We start from the raw sequence: 20,480 nt of genomic DNA on the forward strand, positions 1-20,480 counted from the left end.
TGGTTGCACATATGATGAAATAAGAATATAGGAAAGAAAAGTTTTGTAGTGAGGGATAGTGTCTTTTGTTAAAGCAGCACATACTTTTTGTCCTCACAGTGCTGAGAGGGCATGTATTCCTTCTCCTTCTGTTTGCCAGGTAGATAAGAGAGCAGTGCCCTTTGACCACAGCAAAGGCTTGGACAGAGTGCAGAAGAAGAATGCAGAAGAACTACAGTCATTGGAAGTAACTTTTCTTTCACCTTCAATACTCATCCATATGCATTACACTGTGAGTGATCCCATGCACTTCATATACTTACCAATTATCTTAAGTTAAAACTCCTGCTATAGCTTCTTCTGAAAGACAGGGTGGGAGGAGTGGAGTCAACACAGTCATTATTGTGTAGATCCAGAAGCTATATTCCTACATGATAACAATGCCAGAGAAGAGAATGAGGGGCAAGATTCTGTTCTGAGTAAAGGGAGAAAATAAATCACGGAAGTATTTGATGAACTCTAGCAGTCTGGGAACTGTTCAGATCTTCAAACTAGTGCTAATCCGTACGATAAGCAGTAGCATGGATGGGCATGGAGCAATACGAGCTGAAGCTGTTTCTTCAGTAAGAATGTTTGACATCATCCCGCAAAGCACAAGGTATAATACTGCCAAGTATAATTGATAATTATACTTTGTGGGTTTCCTTCACTTCTGTAACTTTTCCAGTCTTGAAATCAAGAACTAAAGCTTTTGCTTTCCTTGATTAAATTTTTGGTTTTGCTTTTAAGCTTGTCTAGTGGAAAGACTGAATCTGGATAAAGAAGATTCAAAGACAACGACTTCTCTGGAGGCTAACTAATCCAGTAAAGCTGTTTGTGCTGGCAACAGCTTTCCTCCCTGCTAGAAGCTGAGATATGTCTTCTGCCAGGATACAAGGACTAGTTTGAAAGTTTTATGAGCAAATATTAGGGTTTAGTGGCAGAAAAATCATTTATAGCTGCAGGTACACCTCAGATCACCAACATGCTAGTTTTTAAAATTAAATAACTTAGATGCTGTGGAAAACTTCACCCCAAATCTTCTTTATTTCTAAAGAAAATCTGATAAATCTCATGGTTTTGGAAAACAGAAACAAACTTCAAAATCAAACAATGTCGATGATTTACCAGAAATATTACATAGTTAAACTTCTGAAAAATCCCCTGGTAACGAGTTCTGGTCTTGTTTTTTAATTGTTGAATGGTTTGTTTTCCTTCACAACTCCACTATTATTTCACTACAACTCTTCCTAAAATAATCTGTCATCAGGAATGCAAATCAGTTGAATCACTGATTTTAATATCTTCTGAAGTTCTATAGTCCTTTTAGGCAGAACTTAGTAGAGCACATAGCTGTGAACGCATTAGTCCTCTCGTTAGGATTTGTTCCTATGGTCTTATTAGGATGAAACATTTTGCTAGGCTGAGGTCACAAGTGATCTGATTCCTATGATCACCAAATTAAAGGTCAACTTGAAAAGCAGCGATCAAATCTCTTTCCTCATGGGCTACTTCAGAAATCTATGAAAGTGTTGCACACGTTCATTAATGTCTGTTGCAGAAGATTTTTTAATTCACTTGATAATGCAGATCTAATGTCTAACTTTGTTCTTTTGCTTGATACATACAGATTAATTTAAATTCAGCAAATCATCCTGAAAACCTTTAACTTAGTAGTTTTGCGTATGGTCTGTTTGGAGAAAAAGAAAAGGGAGTAATTGGTAAAAATAAAAAAAGAGATAATAAAAAATAATTAATCTTTCCTCTTTTACCTCTTTCCCCAATGAAACAAATGTAATTCTGGCATCTTTTAAAATTTAGGCTAATAGTCCATTGGAATGGAATGCTTGTAAACCTAATGGCTTGATCATGCACAGATACTAAATATTGGGCAACAGAGAAAATCAAGTGTCAAAATGTTCTATTTCCAAGAACTCTTTCCAAGGTCCAGTCAGCCACTACAATGTTGTTACCTGTGACACTGAATATGACCCAAATGGCTTTGAGCACTGTACAGAAGAGCTAGTCATAAGAATTACAGATTTCAAGCCTTTAGATGATAGGCAGTCTTCAGCAGAGTCTGTGATACCTGCTGTTGGATGCAGCTGCCCTTTGAACTGCTTAGTGTCATCATTCCCTGTCCCTCTAATCCTATAATCCTTGTCAGGTGAAGAGCAGCTTAATAACAAATGCCTTAGCAGAACACAGTGGATATCTGGGTCCTTACATCCCAGCCTGGAGTTACTTTGTACTTACTTGGTACAGACTCTGCTATCTGCACGCTGGATTTTTCAAAGCCGTGAAGCAGAACCACTCTGCTATCTTCCTTTCACAATTTCTCTTATGTAAACTACAAATGCCTCCAAACTCTAATGCTACTTGTGACATTAGCACAAAAGCAAATGCAGTTGAAGAAGATAACTGAGGAAGCAGGGAACATCTGACCTGCTGGATGAGAGCAGCATGAAAAAAATCAATCCCAACCAGTGTTTCCTGCAGGATGAGTGTCCTTTCTCCAAGTCCTACCCAGGTGGTGACGTTGTGGTTTGAAATAAAGACTGAAGTCTTCTCTGCATTCTTAGGAATGGTTCTCTTTTCTGTTTCATCCAGAGCTCAGCTTTGACTCAGCACCACACTGTTGGTAAGCAGCTTGGTCCTCTCAGGAATATCCCAGTCTATACTCATGCTGCTTACTGTTGCTCTCACTGCCTTTTCCACTCTGCATTTGAAAAGTTCTGCAGAGCTGAGTTTGCCCTTGAGGAAAGGAGCAATTCCCGTCTTCCTTCTCTTTTCTGGAAATTTAAATTTGACTTAGAGTACAGGAGGCAGAGTGAGGTAAAAATACAATCTTCTTGGTTGTCACCTGTGCAACCTCTTTAGGGTAACAGGAGATACACACCAAATATATCCAATAAACTGAAAACAATCTATCATTTGTAACCACAACACTATAGGAGCAAAGTGCTCTAAAGTAAGGGACTTTTTAGTATCAACTTGGATATAAGAAGACTTTATTACATTATATAGAAGTTGAGTTTTCCCCACTATGACTTCACCTGTTCTGGGGAAGATTGGTTTGTGACTTTCAGCATGCAGGACACCTGTTCTCATATCTAAATACTTTATTCTCAGGTTTCACAATAGGCAGAGATTGCTATCAAATAAAAGCCCTTATATTTAGATTCCCTGCAGCACCACTGGTCTTCAACAAGGTGCTATGAGTCGTATGAGCTTGTTTTATATGGGTTGAGCTAAACCTGTTTTCTGATGTGGCCAACTGCGTGAACACAGACCTAGCAAGAGAGCAAATCATACTGCAAGTTTAGTCCTCCAGAAGAACAGCCAAGAGCTATTACCATGTGAAATCCCTAGAATTCAAATACCTTTTGGGGCATTTTGTTTCAAAGACACAAAGGGTATAGGCTATCATAGCAGGTGACAGAATAAATTATGGCCTGATGTGAGATTATCAGGACGGAGACACACTTCCCTCTTCCAGCATAGTCTTTTGGAGCTCAAACTACTTCAAAAGCCCCAGTGAGACACTTCTTCATCCCTGAAATCAGTTAGGCAGCCCTCTAGAGTTCTGGCCACAATGTCTTCAAGGACTATGCTGGGGTACCCTGGGGTGGGACAGCATGCAGACAAGCAATTCTGTTATCTCTACCCGAGTCAAAGGCTACCAGACTCTCTTCTTCTTTAAATCAAACTGATTTTAGGGAGAAGAAATTAATGTCTGTTTTTCACAATCAACATCAGCAGCAGGAAACTGTGGTCAGCTGCTGTTATTACTTATAAATTTAGTACCCAGTTGTAAGAAATTTTTTGTCTCACATACTTAGGCAGAATCTTTTGTATCTCTCTGAAGAAGAAGTCAATAAGTCGAACTGTTCACACCTATTTCTGTAGTGGATATATTGATATAACTACTAGCACATTCCAAAGTGAAATCAGTGCTCACAAAAGCTCTTAGAGCTGCAGCTTTATAGCCCCACAATGCTAGTGATTTTTGGAACTAAATGCAAAACTCATTTATTCAAATTAACTTCCCTTCAACACGTATTTTAGCAAAGGTCTTGATCTGACTACAAAACTGATGAGACAACATTGGTGGCAAAAGGGGGTATCTTCCCAATAAAGAAACATATTTCCCAATATACAAACATGTCTGTATGTTTTAATGTGAAATGCCAAACAAAAAAGAAAAATCTGTGTTTCAATGTCATTCTTTTATTACATTGTGTTGAAATTATTAAATGATATAGTATCTATTAATTTGGTAGGAGTTTTTTATTGAAGAGGAAGTCAATTAATATAACCTACAAAATTCTACATCTCCTTTCAACCAACTGTGAGAAGTATAGCCTTTTAAATATCATGTCAAAATGTACAGTTGAAATGGAAAAAGCTAGATAAAACTGAACCAGGGCAAGAGAGAGAGAGACTGCATTAGAAAAATTGTTTTATCTTGAACACCCCTGGTCATCCAATGTACCTGCGAATTAAGGATAGACAAGAAAACGGTTCAGCTAGTCAACACCTGGTTGCAGCTATTTGTTCCAGTCAGCCCCACCTCTCTTTACTCCCTGAGTGAGGAGGGAGGCATGTTCATGGGTCAGAGCTATGAATGCCCACTGGACAGATGGCTGCTGCCTTTTAGCTGTTGGCTGGCGACATAAACAAGTCTGGAGCAGTGTACAGCCTCCAGGCAGTATCTTCTATGGGCCTGGCTTAGATTAAGTCCATTCTTCATAATCTTTTGACCCATCCAATACTGTTACTCAAGAAGCATGAGAGCAAGAATAAATAAAACCAATGAAAAATGCCCTTAAAGTTGTCTCAAGTATTTCTCCAGTTATTCTCTCTGATATATTTTTTGGTAAAAAAAACACCAACCCTCTCAAAAATATCCAACACTGGAGAGGTCTGTACGTTTGTGGCACTGAAACCTGCAACTCCTTATTATATAAATGTACTTACACTGCTCTCCAAAATCAGCTCCTGGTCTCCTTAGCAACACAGACTGCAAAGAGCTCACCAGCCTGGTGTTCTGCTGCATGTACAAGCTTCCAAGTCAACTGGAAGATTTTTGGTTTAGGATTCGGAACTTCCCTTAGACCAGTTCAAGCTACTGAAGAGGAAGATTCTTCTTTTGCAGACAATCTCATCAAAGCTACAGTTTTATATGTAGGCAATGAACCAACAGGTGCCTCTCAGAAAAAGAGAATTTTCATGGCAGAAGACTGAGGAATTTATTCCCTTCCTCCTCCCTATCCCATGCCTCATCACCGTAGAACAAAATATTTTAATATTGAAATTCATTACTTTAACATAGCTCCCCTTAATAACTTATACACAGAAGGATGCAAGAATATATACAAAAATAATCCTATGTCTTTCCCAAAGCTTCTGGAAATTAATGCATTTTTCTTATATTGTAAGACAGAAATGTGAGAAATCTTCCTTATTATTACACCTGTCAATGCTTGTGAGGTGCTATTATAAGACTAATGGTTACCTAGTACTATCATGCCTGGCTTTTGCTATTGAAGATTTAAATTGGTTCTGGAAATGAAAATCTCCTTTTACATCACTTCTTACCCAGTCCCTTCTAGTTAGCTTGAGGTTTTGTTGGGGTTTTTTATCTTGTTTTTAAACTTAATTTTCATGCTAGTTCTGTACACACACACGTACCAGTAACTTCATTTAGATTTAAGACTGCGATTGTTCCATTTCATCAGTTGCCACTACATTCCACTGCGTTCCCTGATGTCACCAAATTGATGAGGAAATCACTAATGAAGGCAGCATCGCATGCATTAAAATTCAAACACTGTGTTACTCAAAACATTTACAGGCTTCTCGATTCATTTGCACTGTACTGAGAACCATGAGAGGGAACGCAAGGATGATCAGTCTCTTAGGTTGGGTGGCTTTGAGCTGCAAGCTCTTGGATCCTGCCTTTGCCTCCAAAATAGGCTGGTGAGAAAAGCGATACAGCAATGAGATCACTGTGTACTTCTAGACAATTTCCTTTTTCCAATGTCTTTAAATACACAGGGAATAATCCTACTATTAAAGTGAGGCCCACTACATGAAGACGGGCAAAGGTTCAACTGAAGGGAAAGAAAAATATGTTCTTGTACCAGGAGATTTTCCTGCCTGAACAAGCAGGGAATAGCTTTGTGGCTCGTTTGCTGGAAAACTCTCGGACCTGGAAGAATGGGTAAGCATGTGTCAAAAAGACATACTCAAATCACAAATTTCCCTCAGCAAAGGAAGTCAGGATGGTTTTGTTTTCTTTCATAGGTTTAAATTGTAGGAACAAACCTTAAAGGTCTGTGATTGAAACCTTCAAGAGGAGGAGTTCCAGTGCCCGACCGTGCTGGTAAGGCCAGGTTACACACGTCTCCCTGTCCGAGGTCCGGGAGCACGTTGTGTTTGTACTCTCTGTACTCTGACTCCTCAGCAGCAAAACACAGCTGGGTCTGTCACTGCTTTATTAGTATTTCTGCTTCAGAGCAATGCAAAACCACCAGCCCCAGAAAAAAAAAAAATCCATTTAATTAGATTTTCCCACCACATCCACTTGGATCCAAGGGACTTGCTGAACATTGTGCTGCCTCCAGGTAATACAGGAGAAGGGCTTCTCCAGTCTGTAATGAACTCCTGCGGGAGGGGCTTACTCATGTTACTGTAATGCTCTGTAAAATAAAATTTAGTCTGACAAAAAGCAGCTGCAAGTGAACAACAATACCGGTTTCTGATGAAAACTTGAATGACTGGACTGTATGCTGGGTATGATTTTAAACAAAAATATTTCTTGTGTGTAGCTTGTGACTAACTTCAGCTGTCTTACAGTAAAACTGTAGATGAAATAAACATAAGTAATGTTACAAATAGATCACTTACAGGATATGTACTACCTTGAACCTAGCAACACACATACCATTTTTATATTGTTAATCTGTAAATAAATCTTAATTAGTCAGAATATCTCAAATGAAACAAGCAAGCTCTTTGATTCTCATTTTCCCCTCTGTTCAGCAGAATGAATTCAGAATAGAAGAAGTGGTTTCCAGATCTGTCATTGCAAGCTAAATCAAAACCAGAAGTAAGAAATATAGGAAGACTTTTCTTTCTGTATACTGTTTGTTTCCCAGTCTCTTTTACCAGCCTTTTTTTGATCTACCAATGCTCTTCTTGACCTGAAAGTAATTTAGTTTTCAGTGAGAAGCTGCACCTGCCAAAAGTATGTAGAAATTTTGAAATGCAGCAAGACAAATGTTTAATCAACATTGTCTTATTGATTATTTTTGACAATTAAAGTATGTTAGAGAGACCTGCTCATTTTCACTTAATGTTTTGTGTTTGCATGAGTATTTAGGTGGTTATGGAGTGAGGCAAGTCCTGATTTAATTGTCTTTTGCTTATGCAAAATACTAGTTACGAATAGTTATTTGGCTTGCTTGTAAAAGGTGGCTAAATGTATTATTCTACAAAATAGTTTATTAATTAAAGATCAGAGTATTCAAACAATTAATATTGACTTTGCTTGTTCAGCCTGTTTATTAATGAATTTTATTTGCATCTTATGTTTGTAAAGGGCTGGTTTTAATAACAAAAGCAGAACGCACCTGAAAATATTTTGGGGAGCTTAATATAGAGAATAGGTTTAGACAAATCCTTACCTGTGGCTAAGCATACTGAAAACTACCTGAATTTGAGAGCATCCTCAAACTGTGAAGAAAAAAAGAGTTAGATTTTCCTCTGTATAATTAAAACCTACACTGTAAATGCATATGCACATGGGATTAGAGACACATTTCCATGTGAAACTTTACCTCTGGCATTTCCTGACTTTTGGGTACTTAACTGTGCAGTTTTCATGTTTTCTTAACCTGGTGTTTTTACTTTTTTGAACGGAATGTTTGTTTGTGCCGGAGACAGATAATGATCAAACATCTGTCTGTGGATACACACAACATGTACCAGCCAACTGCCTGCAAGGCTTCACCAGGGGAGGAGCACCCAGCCTTGGAGTCCAGAAACACCAGCCCCTACTCAACCACAGTTTTCCATAGATAGGCTATAGGATATGTTCCATCCCGCAGAGGGTAGTGGAATGGAAGATGTACTTATATAAATCAATATTTTAATGTAATTTAAGAGAGAAAATTCAAAGATTCATTGAAAAAAAAATGGAAATTAAATAGACGATAAGCAAAGAGATCATTTGCATTGCCCTTCAGGCATAATGTGATTTTGCTTTGGCTTTATTCCAAGAAATACAGATGAGACCTTTTGATTAACAAGGGTATGCCAGTATTAAAAACACTCTAGTGTTGAGAATTAATAAAATGTGGATTTCTGAACTAGAAAAAAAAATGTATTCTAAATGCCTTAATCACAAATACTCTCATTTTTGTGTGGCCCAGCTTAAGGTGCATCTTTTTGACAAATATTTTTTCTTTTGAGGGAAAGATTAGATTAGCATTTTCTGTCGAAAGAATAGAAACCACTAAGATCTTGGGCACAGTATTGCTTCTAATAGAAAACTATGCAGACCCGTATTTCAGATTTCTGACCTTTGCAAAGCTGAAAATGCCCTCAAAATTGTAAGAACCTGTGGCAGGTTAGAAATCACGTGGCTTGAGACTACAATTGCATGGTTGTGAATAAGACTCAAAGCCTTTATTGATAGCTATGAATCAACTTTTTTTTCATTGCATTTTCATGTAGAATATACACTCTGAGAGTTTGGTGCTCCATGTATGAAGCTTACAAGATTTGGTGGTACACCCCTAAATCAGACGCAAATGCTAAATGAACAAGCTTCTTACTCTCGTGTGGGCTGAGCTTCTGTTCTCTTAGAGCTTCCTCTAGAAATGTGTTAAATGAAACTGCTCCTTCTTATGGCTACCTTCATTTAAAGCAAAAGAACAGCAGAATTTTCAGTGCAATTGAGAGCAGCATTCAAGTAAAGCAGTGCAGCAACTAATACGAGTATTTGATGGGAATGCTTGAAAAGAAAATAAATGTGATAGCTGATTGAATCCTTATTTTCTGGTTTATGTTCTAGATTGCAGGTGCCTGATCTAACGTTCATTTAACACAGCTTCTAAAACCAGAATCAGCTTTTCTTAATCATTTTTTATTGACTAAATTTAATCCAGGCAGTTTGTGCAGTAAAATATTCTGGATAATACAGTCATCCTGAAAAAAAAGGAAAAAAGAAAAACGAAGAAGGGTAGAAAAAAAAAAAGAGAACCTTTAGTCTGAAGTAAAAATATCTATTGGTATGACATTAAATTGTCTTCCCTACATCATCATACAGAATAACTGTTCCACATCCTCATTACTGATCAGCTGAATCAGTGGTTAGTTTATGGTGATACACAACGTTAGTCTATTCTGAAAATGGAATAGCTCCAAAGAGTACTTTCTAAATATGCTATGATGTCATTTCATACTATAATTTCCTCTAGAATTAACCAACATGAAACTGTTTTTCATGATTTTGCATGGTTGTCTTTTGCACTTTTTTTTAAAGAAATGTGTGAACGCATTTTACATTTTCATAACATTTTACAACCTTTTTCTATTTCCTCAGCATTTGTGTGAAAAGGGTGGATGGCATTGAATAATCAGGGTCAAGAGAAAGATACTAAGTGAGTTCTAGACATGAATGTGAAACTCCAGCTGTGAATAAGCCAGGTTCTGAGCTAAACTCATGAAATGCGTTTCAGATTTGAGATATTACTGGTAAGCAAAGAATCAAATTTCCAATTCCAGCTATTTACTTTATATAAACATCCTGGCTGCAAATTAACCACAAAAATGTTGGATGCAATCATGTTCTTCATCTAAATCTACAGTGGATATCTAGCCAAAAGAAGCATCTTGTTCTTTACCGGTACATCTCAAAACTCTTGGTGAGTTTTCAGTCTGTTTTGTTTTGCTTGCTTTATATTTTCAGCTATCCATAAACATCAGCCTTTGATGTATTGTCAGCCTTTCTACTAAGGTAGCTTTGGTGCAATAGATTGAGCCTCCTATTAAGTAAATAAATCTGGTCTTAACTTCCAGAATTATAAATAACATGAGGAATGTCAGGGCAACCTTGAGGGCAAGCCAAGTCTTAGTACAGCTGCTATGACCTTGCATGCCAGCATCTTAGCCTTTATCAGTGTTTGATTTCTGTACAACATGGAATTTCTTTGGTTTTACACTGATTTAATTTTATTTATTTTTACTACATATTAGGAAAATTTTAAAAATAGCAAATATTTCCAGGCTGCATAAGATTTCCTAGGAGGTTTGCTTCGTAGGTCTCTGACAGATAATTCATAATAAAGAGAGTTACACCAATTTACTTCGGCAAAAAGTAAACACTGTGGCCGTATTGTAAGCTTCCGTGAGCTGAAGCCAGTATGCTCACTATAAAAGTTTATCTTCTCTGACCTACCACATAGGACACAGAGCCAGAAAAGAAGCTTTACTTATATGTGGAGCAGTGAATAATGACAGTTTTGTAGGAACTAATCCTCTTCCCACTGCAGTTCTGTACTTCAATTAAGTGTTCTTTAATGAATGTCTAATTTTAAACATGCAATTATTCAGAGTGAGAATGATAGACTTACCTGTGCTTAATTTCCTTAAGGTGTCGAAACTGTACTGACTTCAACAGAAGTACAATCAAGTTTCTACAGTTCAGTAGTTACTGGATAAAACCTAACTTAAGTCCTCAACAAAAGGCTGAATTCAACATTTCTTTTACAGTTCACTAAGATTTTCCGCATAACTTTTATTAGGTATGTGTTCACTCATGTTGCCACTGGACTTTCTTAAAAACTGGGCCAGCAGCACCAAGCTGCTTCTCCAATGCTTCTACCGGGTTCAATTACTCTGAGTAGTAGAAATCACATTGCTTTAATTTACAGCTCTTGAGGTTTTTCTAAACCAAGGCACTAATTTTTGAGGCAAGTGTACCATTAGTATTTAAAAAGTCCACAGCTAGTAAGTATATAACATTACTCTGTCTTTGATTTTTGTCATCATTGATCTAATTTCCCTCACTTCTGACAATATATAAGGTTTTTCTACCTGCTGTGTCCACTTTATGATTACAACATAGGTACTCTTGCTGGGAATAAATATCTAGCTGTTACGTAAGGACTGGAAATGCTGCCTGCTCATCAAATTCTTGTGTGTCAACAGCAATGTAAATTCAAGGTGACATTCAGAGAAGTTCAAGAAGCAATACTGAGAATGCTCTGGTTTCCGTGTCAAAACTCTATCTTGCAAAGAGGATAATTTTTTCTTCAGTTAGTTTAAGTAGCAATACCTGCTTCACATACTGCATTTCAGTCTAGATCTCTGGTTGCACCGTATTTGCCAAAATTCATAATCTGAGTCTCAAGTTCAGATTTCTAAATCCTAGTAAGGGCACTTTCATAATTAACCTATGGATACCAAGAATTTCTGGTCATATAGAAACCTGGTTTTTAATAACCTTCTTTCTCATGACTACCGAAGGGCTCTTTAAAGAAAAAGTCTTAAATGAACATGATTGACATGTCTATTATGTGATAGATCCTAAAGCAAGATCTAGATAAGAAATTTCCACAGATTGTTGTGTGAAGTTACATTAGCCTCTGAAAACTTAGCCATGCAATGGCTCCCCTGTTGTTTCCTGGGAGCAGAGTGATGCTACTTACCAAAGTATTTTTTGACACTGTGCACATAAGTTAAAGAATCTACTTAAGTTAACCACTACATGTGGTTTAGCTTTACCTTTGGATTTTCTGATTGTCCAATTAATCAAAAGGAAAATACTGCTTATATTCTTTTCAATGTATTACCCTTTCTACCATTTTAGCTCAGATGGGAACCAGAGGAAATATTATGTTCCATTATCATTTAATTTTACGCAGATTCACAGAAGTTAAAATTGTAGGAGACTTCATTACAGTGTACACTTTTCCAGTACTTTCACCACATTTTCTTTTCTCAGGCTCTGCCTAAAGGTGAATTTGTGTAGAATCCATAAGCTATACACACTCTGAGTTATCAAAATGCAAAAAGCATGTTTCCTTCAATGAGGGAAGTTTTCCTTTTCTTTTCTTTCTGTCACTCCTTCCCCCATCCCTTGTTCCTTCAAAGCACAGGTTCAGGGAGTAACTTGAAATGTTTGTGTGTCCTATACACAATATTACTGAGAAATATATCTTTTCAGCTGTGTGAAAGGGAAAAGGTGGAAAACCTTGGAAGTTACCAAGAGTAAGAATGTATCAAACGGTATTCATATCTGTGTGGGCAAGCAACCAAAAGAAGATGTATTTTCTGTGAATATTTGTACTGGTAAAACTTAAACGCACAAATGTTTGCCTAAAAGTATGCTTAAAGAGTGCATTACTATGAATGAAGTAAATGTACTTAACATTTCAGGCTGTTCTTTTAGGCTGTTCCCCAAAGAGTACATAGCTCTCTCTCAGTTTGCACTTTGCTCCCAAAAATAGCACTACTCAAGGAAGATGCCAAGACAGATATTAGACTGAGTGGAAAATATTTTTGCAGGTTGTCCTAGGGTCTTGGTCCCATTCAAATCCAGATGCCTGAGTTTTCCTCACGTAAAAACAATACTGCTAAAGGCAGCTGCTGAACACCTCACTATTGCCCTGCTCTAGGACCAGGATGCGAGGAGGGCATGCACCAAGAGCTGAGATCTCTTCAGCTGCGCAGCACAAGCTACATCCAGGCCTCCATTCACATTTCTGCCTTGGCTTTGGCACTTGCTCTCTGATAGTGCACCTCCAGTAAAGCATATGTTTTCAAATTTACATCAGTGTACTTGTCTTCCTAAAGCAGTACGAGGCTTTCCCAGTCTCCAATAAGATGTATCTGAATGAAGAAAGCACACTGATTTGCATTGTAAGTGGTTCTTCAGGTATAAGTAAAGGGTAAGATTCAATCAGATCAGAATTATAGCATTAGATGCTAGTTTTACACATACTTGTCTGACTATACCTGGTCATGCCAGGTAGTAATTTATTCACTTCATCTGGTTATTTTTTTTACTACATATTTAATGTATTTAATTTACTACATATTTTTTACTACATCAAGAGGAGCGTGGCCAGCAGGTCGAGGGAGGTGATTCTGCCCCTCTACTCTGCCCTGGTGAGACCCCACCTGGAGTACTGCGTCCAGTTCTGGAGTCCCCAACACAAGAAGGACATGGACCAGTTGGAAAGGGTCCAGAGGAGGGCCACAAAGATGATCAGAGGGCTGGAGCACCTCTCCTATGAGGACAGGCTGAGAGAGTTGGGGCTGTTCAGCCTGCAGAAGAGGAGGCTCCGGGGAGACCTGATAGCGGTCTTCCAGTACCTCAAGGGGGCCTACAGGAAAGATGGGGAGAAGCTGTTCAGTAGGGCCTGTTGTGATAGAACAAGGGGTAATGGGTTTAAATTAGAAGGAGGTAGGTTTAGATTAGATATTAGAAAAAAATTTTTTACAATGAGAGTTGTAGAGCACTGGAACAGGTTGCCCAGAGAGGTGGTGGATGCCCCATCCCTGGAATCGTTCAAGGCCAGGCTGGATGAGGCTCTGAGCAACCTGATCTAGTCAGGGATGTCCCTGCTTCTTGCAGGGGGGTTGGACTAGATGACCGTTGAAGGTCCCTTCCAACTCTAACTATTCTATGATTCTATGATATTCTGATTTTGTCACCTAGCTCAGAGAAAGGAGGTATTTGACCATAGAGGAGCCCATGTGAAGACAAAAAAAGACAAAGAAAGAAGAAAGGGAAAACAATCCAGCAAAGTGTTACTATGACCTTTCCCTGGGAAGATGAGAAGCTGCATTTCAGCCATTTTTTGCTGTGGAGAAAGCACAAGCAGGATGCAGAGGTTCAATGCCGGCGCATCAACAGGGCAAAAGGTGTGCAACAGTCAGTGTTAAACCCCAGAAGTGAAATCAATTGTGTGTGCTGTTGCTGCACGTGCTGAAGAGGTGATGAGGTTCATTCTTCTTCAGTTGGATGCTTCCAACAGCACAGCTAAATCAGCATGGGCAGAGCAGCTGAACATAAAGCAACATCGCTAGTGCATTATGGCCTTGTAGATTAATTGTACAGCAGACTTGGTTATTTGCCCATCTACTTTTCCTGTGTATTAAATGGAAGATAATGAGTAATTACTTGTGGTCCTTTTGGAACAAATGTGTTGTTTGCTCAGCACTTTGAAATAATAAATCAATGTATGCTGCAAACGTAATGTGCCACCTACGGCTTCATTCAACAGAGAGCAGCATTGGATAGGAAAAAAAGATGTCTCTCCCTGGCTCTTATATGCCTCTCTGCAGAACATTGTAATGGGGGGATTCCTTGGTCTTTGTTTTGAGCACAAATATGATGCAAGGGGGCTTATTCACCACCTTCTGTGGACAAAGGCAGAAAAAAACTAAATGAAGCAAGAGGAAGACATAAATTGTAGTTGCCCAGATCACTTTGACTTCCTTGGAGATGACTCTTCAGTTAGCAATCAGGTGACAAAAGTATTTTCTTTGGCACTCCAAGGTTCTCTCCAGGCACATCAATGCTGATGTTTCAGCCAAGCCTTTAAAAATAAAACTTGTTTCTCTATGGAGCTCTTTCTTAGAATTTCTTCAAATGCTGGCTTTAGAACCTAAGGCTGAGGGCTCTAAGTGAGAAACATTTCTCTAGCTTACACTGATGGACCAAATAAGTCAGTGAATTCCCTGAGGTAGCTTGCAGCAGCTTTCAGAGCTCCCTGACTGAGTGGTTTCCTTCAGCCTTTTCAGAGGTACGGCATTTCTGAGCTCTGTTCAGCCCCACACTACTCCCTGTTTCTGGTGGTATCCTTTTCCTGCACTCCAGGTGTCTTTGCAGGGATGCTCTAGAAACAGGAAAGATTTACTGCATATAGGATTGCAGCTGCTTCCAAGAGGCTGCAGAAAAAAAGAGCTAAATTAGGTTCCCTGCTTTGACTATTTGCCAGCACTTTCTAACTGTTTATACTTCTGTAAAAAATTGCATTCAACAACTGATAAATCTTAGTGAACCCATGCATTGGTATTTTTAAAATATAGTCACAAGAAGCTCTGGTTAGGTTTCCATTTTCAGGATTAACACTGCTTTTTTGTTTTCTGCTGATGCTGTAAGCATAGTGCTCCAACTTAAGGAGTTAAACCAGGCTCTACAGTGAATCTAGAGCACATACTGATCTATGCAATTTTGTAGTTACAATTTTGAATTTTTATTTTTTCTCTTTGACTTTCACTAGTGTAAGTGCTTGGAGGGAGGGTGACCTAGGTGGAAATTCACTTACATTCAGTCCACCACACCTTGCCTGTTACAATACTGTAGCTATCCATGATGGAGACACAAAGAGAGAGAGAGTGCTTTTTTCATATAATGAGTATTAGGTATTTTATTTCCAAAAATTCCTTGTGAGTTCAGTAGACACAGTTTTATTTATAGTCTATTTTAGCTTTATCTTCTAAACCACGTCACCTACACTACGGGGACACCAGCAATCTTCACAGAAAAATGGAAGGAACAAGGAGAAACTGGTTATGCAGGAGCAGCTGTTTGTTTTCAGCAGCATCACTTGAGAGTTTTTCACATTCTCCTCCTCCGCCTCTCTCCAAATGTTCAGCCTGCTGTGTGCAAGCTGGGTGTTTACAGTTCAGGACTATGGAGGAGGAGGAAATATTTTGCCTATTGTTCAGTGACGTCAATGGCTTCGCTCCCAGTCACTTGAGGGACGTTGGTGCTTAGCAAATGTCAGTACATTGCAGCTACTGCATGTGCCTTACAGTCTGCTTACAGGAATTTAAGGTCTCTCCTTCAAGATAGACCCAGTTGGCAGATGAGGCGGGTGTGAAGGGCAAGGAGCAGTAGCCATGGAAGCTGTTCTGCTGCTTTTTGCATGAGAAAGCATCCCATGGTAGTTTTTTATTGTGGTGTTAATATGGAATATTTATTAGCATTAAATGCTGGATTTAGTATAAAACTGTCTTTTATCCCGCACCAAGTTCTTCCCTCTCACACTGTCTTCATCTGTATTAAATCAAGGTTCTAAAAATAACACAGAAGACACTGAGAATTTTATAATTAATCAGGATAAATAGTTAGCTCACATCTGACCATATTCAGTGTTTTTCTGATGTGCTCTTGTCACGCATTTTGTTACCAGCTATTGGTATCTGAATTGCAAATTTATTTTGCTGAAGATTTTTTAAGGTCAGAGCTGATTTTTTTTTAATGCATGTTTTGTGATGCTGCAGTTGATGTTCCTAAAGGGGTCGCAATGGGAAAGCCACCCTTCAACCACTTTGTTTGCATTAAAGCACAGTTGAAATTAATTTTTGAAACTTTGCTGCCTATATTTGTAATTAGAAAATGGATTTCTGCAGCTTTTGTGTATGTGTGCAGCAAGCTGGGTTTTTACAAAACACTGAGAAATTGTTCCTTGGTGTCAGTGCCTTCGATGTTCCTGTTAAGTTTTTGGAGTTGAAATTGAAGAGGTTGATTTTGAAAAAATTATCCATAATATATGTGAACAGAGCTGTGACTCTGTATGGGACCAAAAGTTCAACCCACTAATTATCTTTATGTGAGACTGACCCCAGCTTTATTACATATTAATGAAATAAGCACCAAGAAATCTTCAAGAATTTAAAGGGTTTATTAAAGCTTATAGTATAGCATAGTACTATAATGGTACTTTCAGATAAAGAGAGAACATAAATAGGTGCTGCCATCTATTTTGTAGGGCAAAAATGGGAAGGCTAAGAGCAAACAACAGTGAATGCAGAGACTAGAACTAGGGGTATAGGGGGAGATGAAAGGCTGAGACAAACTAGTACCAGTGCCTTCTAGGTCTTGACTTAGACACTGATCATCATCCATTGCCTATAGGGATACATAGAGTCACAGAAGAGATGCCATACGTAGCCTGGCTTTCTGTACTGAGAAATAATTTGTAGATGGTTTGAGGTGATATGCACTTAAATCTACATACTTTACTTTTTAAGTTGCTAGCATATATGAATCATTCACTGATCATCAGAAGAGGGCCTTACTCCATAATGCTTCCACAATGAAACTAGTAAAAATTTTGCTGGTAGTGGTGAAGAATTAAAATAAGACTGATCAGTAGCATCTGTTCAAAAAATGTCAAAGGAACATAAGATTTCAGAAAAGATGCTCAAAGCTAAGGAACACACTGAATCAGAGATATCCCATAATTTGGCTTACTTCTGCATATGGTTTACAGTAAGTCTTTAATTATAGGATCGCGTGATTCCTTTTTTTCCTTCTCCTCCAAAGTGGTTAATTTTGATTCCAGCCTGCCTGGACCTCACCAAGGGGAACAGTCTAAGAAGGCAGCTATTTTCCTTGATCTCAGTCCTATAGTCTGATCCTAAAGCACTCTGCAGAAATTCAAGAAAAGTCTATGTTGCTTTGAGTATGCTCAATGCAGGCAGAAGTTTTAGAAAATTAAGCTTAAGAGCTCTGTCAAGTCAATTTTAAACCTACATGAATTGCATTTTTTTTTCCAGATTTTTACAGCTTGTCCAGCTGAAGTGGTCTTTCTTGAGGAATAAAAAGACATCAAGAGAATTAATCTCCATCTTCATTTCAAAGTAAGAAGGCCAAAAAGATTCAAACCAAAACAGTTGTAAGAAGTTTTAAATATGGGAAATAATAGACTGTTTGATTTCCCACATAACTTTATTACTTAAAAACTCAGCCCAGGGATGATTCTCAGCAGGGAAAAATTCAGCCCAAACACTTGAAACTGGAGAGATTCTGACAAAGAAAGTGTTAAAAAGCCAGACTGCACACTGTATTACTAAAATTAGGGTTTAAGAGGCTGAGATACCAGCATAGATGATGCAGGGGAAGGGAGGAGAGTTTAGAGTCTCTCTTTAGAGTTTAGATATAAATCAGGACGGAATGTAAGGAAGGGTTTTTCCTGTCCCCTTGGTTAGAAAAATAATTTCAGAATGGTAAATGATAGAATAACTAAGAACAAGTGTTTGGACGAGTTTTCTGCTCAGTTTCTGGACCTACAAATATTGCCCAAAGCATCACTCCTGAAAAAAAATAGTCTCCTGGGGTCTTTATTATCTGGGTACAGAGTTTAACTGTATTTTTGATCAGCTGTAGGTATCATGTTTTGTTTATATAACTTGAACTTTCTGCTCAAGATTCGGGAAAAATGGTGAGGGGAGGGGTCGTGGTTGTTTCATTTTTATGCCAGAATCCTTGAAAAAGATCAAGATAGCAATATCGTTTTCTTTTGTCAAACATCTTTTCCCACAGGATTTACAGCTCCTGTTATATGTAGCAGATAGGATGAATGGGGTTCTTTATAAACATTAAATTATAGGAGCAAATATTTTTTTTCTGGAAAAAGTGTATCTACCTGCTTTATTTGTTTGTTTGCACAATCTAAATCACTGCTCTTCTGACTTTCTCAGATCCCAGGTATTTTGGTTTTGCTTCATTGATGTATACTGTGTTTTTAAGTAGCACACAACTGCAGAATATGGCCCACTAGAAAACTATCAGAAAAGGGGGTATCAAGCCAGCAAGATCAGAAGTCTTTTTCAAGAGGAGGCAAATCAAAAGACCAATACAATTTCTTTTTTATGATTTACTGTACTGGGTATGGTCAAAATGATAAATACATGTCAAGATTTCCAAGTATTCTGGGAAATCTGTTTCGAATCAGTGTTGAATGTTGGCTTCACCATCCAAATACAGAGTAGGGCAAGCCTGTTGTAGTTTCCCTGCTGTTATTCCAATCACTCTGTAGTCTTTCAAAATTAAAACAACTGTTAAAGGCAGTTTTGTCAGCATCTATTGAGGTGGTGTCACCATCACCTCTCTTTCAAGGAGGAAGCTACTAAATTCAATGAGTAGATTATTCCTGATTAAGAATGTGTGGCATAACTTCTGCAAAGTATTACTGATTTACTTGTGAGTCCTTCAGTAGCTTTTGTATGAAGGGCAATAAGTCCTAGAATTCTGCTTTATCTATTAATTACAGGACATTCCGGCACTTCACTTAAGAAGCATTTTTTATAATACTAACTCAAAACAAATAATCTTTTTGTAGGCCAAAGGCTCACTTTTCTATTTTCTACATAGTCATCTTACGTCATGGATAGTTCTCAGTTTTGGACAGAAATAGAAGATTAAAAGGCTTTCTGAATTTTAATCACAACTGAATTACCATTACCACAGTCCCTCAGTAATTGCTTCCTGATTTTCCAAGAAGTTTTCAGGAAGAGCTCATCATCTAGTGGGAAGGAAGGCAGTGTTAAAGATTATGAAACGTAATACAGAGCATGAAATTTAATACTTAGTCTTCCTAGACCCTTTTACATAGTTGCACATACATTAAAGTATTGAATTAATGTAAAACGTACCATATCAAATTAACATTAAATAAAGCTATGATATATGTAGTTATAGTTATCTTCTTCTTAAGTTCCAAGAGACCAAAGCTCAAACTATGCTTTGCATTTAGAAATATTTTCATAACAGACATCTACAAAGACACATCCAAAATTATAAGTATAAATAGGAAACAGGTGAATGTTGAAATACTCCTCACTTAACCTCGATTTGTTGTCCCCCACTAATCTGTAAACAGACATCTTTCTGCCTTTCACCTTCTAAAAGAATTTCTGAACCAAGCTTATGTTTCCTTTTCTTGTCTTAAAGATTTTTTTCTAACACCATCAAATAGCTGTTTGCCAGATCTCAACTGTAACAGGAAGGACACCTGTCATCACCCACAGGAAAAACAATGGATTGTGTCTAGTCAGAAAATGAAGTGAGCACTTTCTTCACGTAATAAACTAGTTCTTGGCAGAGCTAGTTTTTCAAATAGACAATATAGAAGGAAGAGTATGAAATGAATTCTGTTATTATGATAAGACTGTTCCCTGAATACCAGGTATACAAGTTTTTGCAAGAAAAATCTATTGCAAATCTTTTGAAAAAAAAAAAAAAAGAGGAAAAAAAATTATTACATCACTTTCTTCTTCAGTGGGGGTGGGTAGACACAGAAATGAAGAAAGAGAGTTTTGTTTCTCCTTGCTTCCCTCCCGCCCTCCCTCTGCCTCCTTCACCTCCTTCACTCCCTTCCTCTTCCCCTTCCCCTTCCCACAAGACACCTGTCTAGTGCTGTTCCTCTGTGTACTGTGGCTCCTTCATTTTAAACTACTGCAAAACAATTAAGAAAATCCATTATAAAATAATGTATAACAGCTGGCTCAATTAGTTGTTAGGAAAATATTCATATTGTTAGAAAATAATTTTGAAGTACATGAAACATACGAAATGTGAAAATCTCATCTGTTGGCCACACAGTTAATTTAGGTGGTTGCTTTGGTGGTTCCTGTGATTATAGCCCGTA

At 37.9% G+C, this 20,480-nt stretch overlaps 1 long non-coding RNA gene across 1 annotated transcript; it reads left to right on the forward strand.

Annotated features, from left to right (window-relative positions):
• Positions 1-9,638: 9,638 nt before the first annotated feature.
• LOC147601266 (uncharacterized) lies at positions 9,639-14,152 on the forward strand. Its single transcript, XR_015258328.1, has 3 exons — positions 9,639-9,783; positions 9,897-9,953; positions 13,754-14,152. It is a non-coding gene; the product is annotated as an uncharacterized LOC147601266 (long non-coding RNA).
• Positions 14,153-20,480: the final 6,328 nt, after the last annotated feature.

The sequence above is a fragment of the Chlamydotis macqueenii genome, chromosome 3 (assembly GCF_036417535.1).
Source record: "Chlamydotis macqueenii isolate bChlMac1 chromosome 3, bChlMac1.mat, whole genome shotgun sequence".
Taxonomy (NCBI): Eukaryota; Metazoa; Chordata; class Aves; order Otidiformes; family Otididae; genus Chlamydotis; species Chlamydotis macqueenii.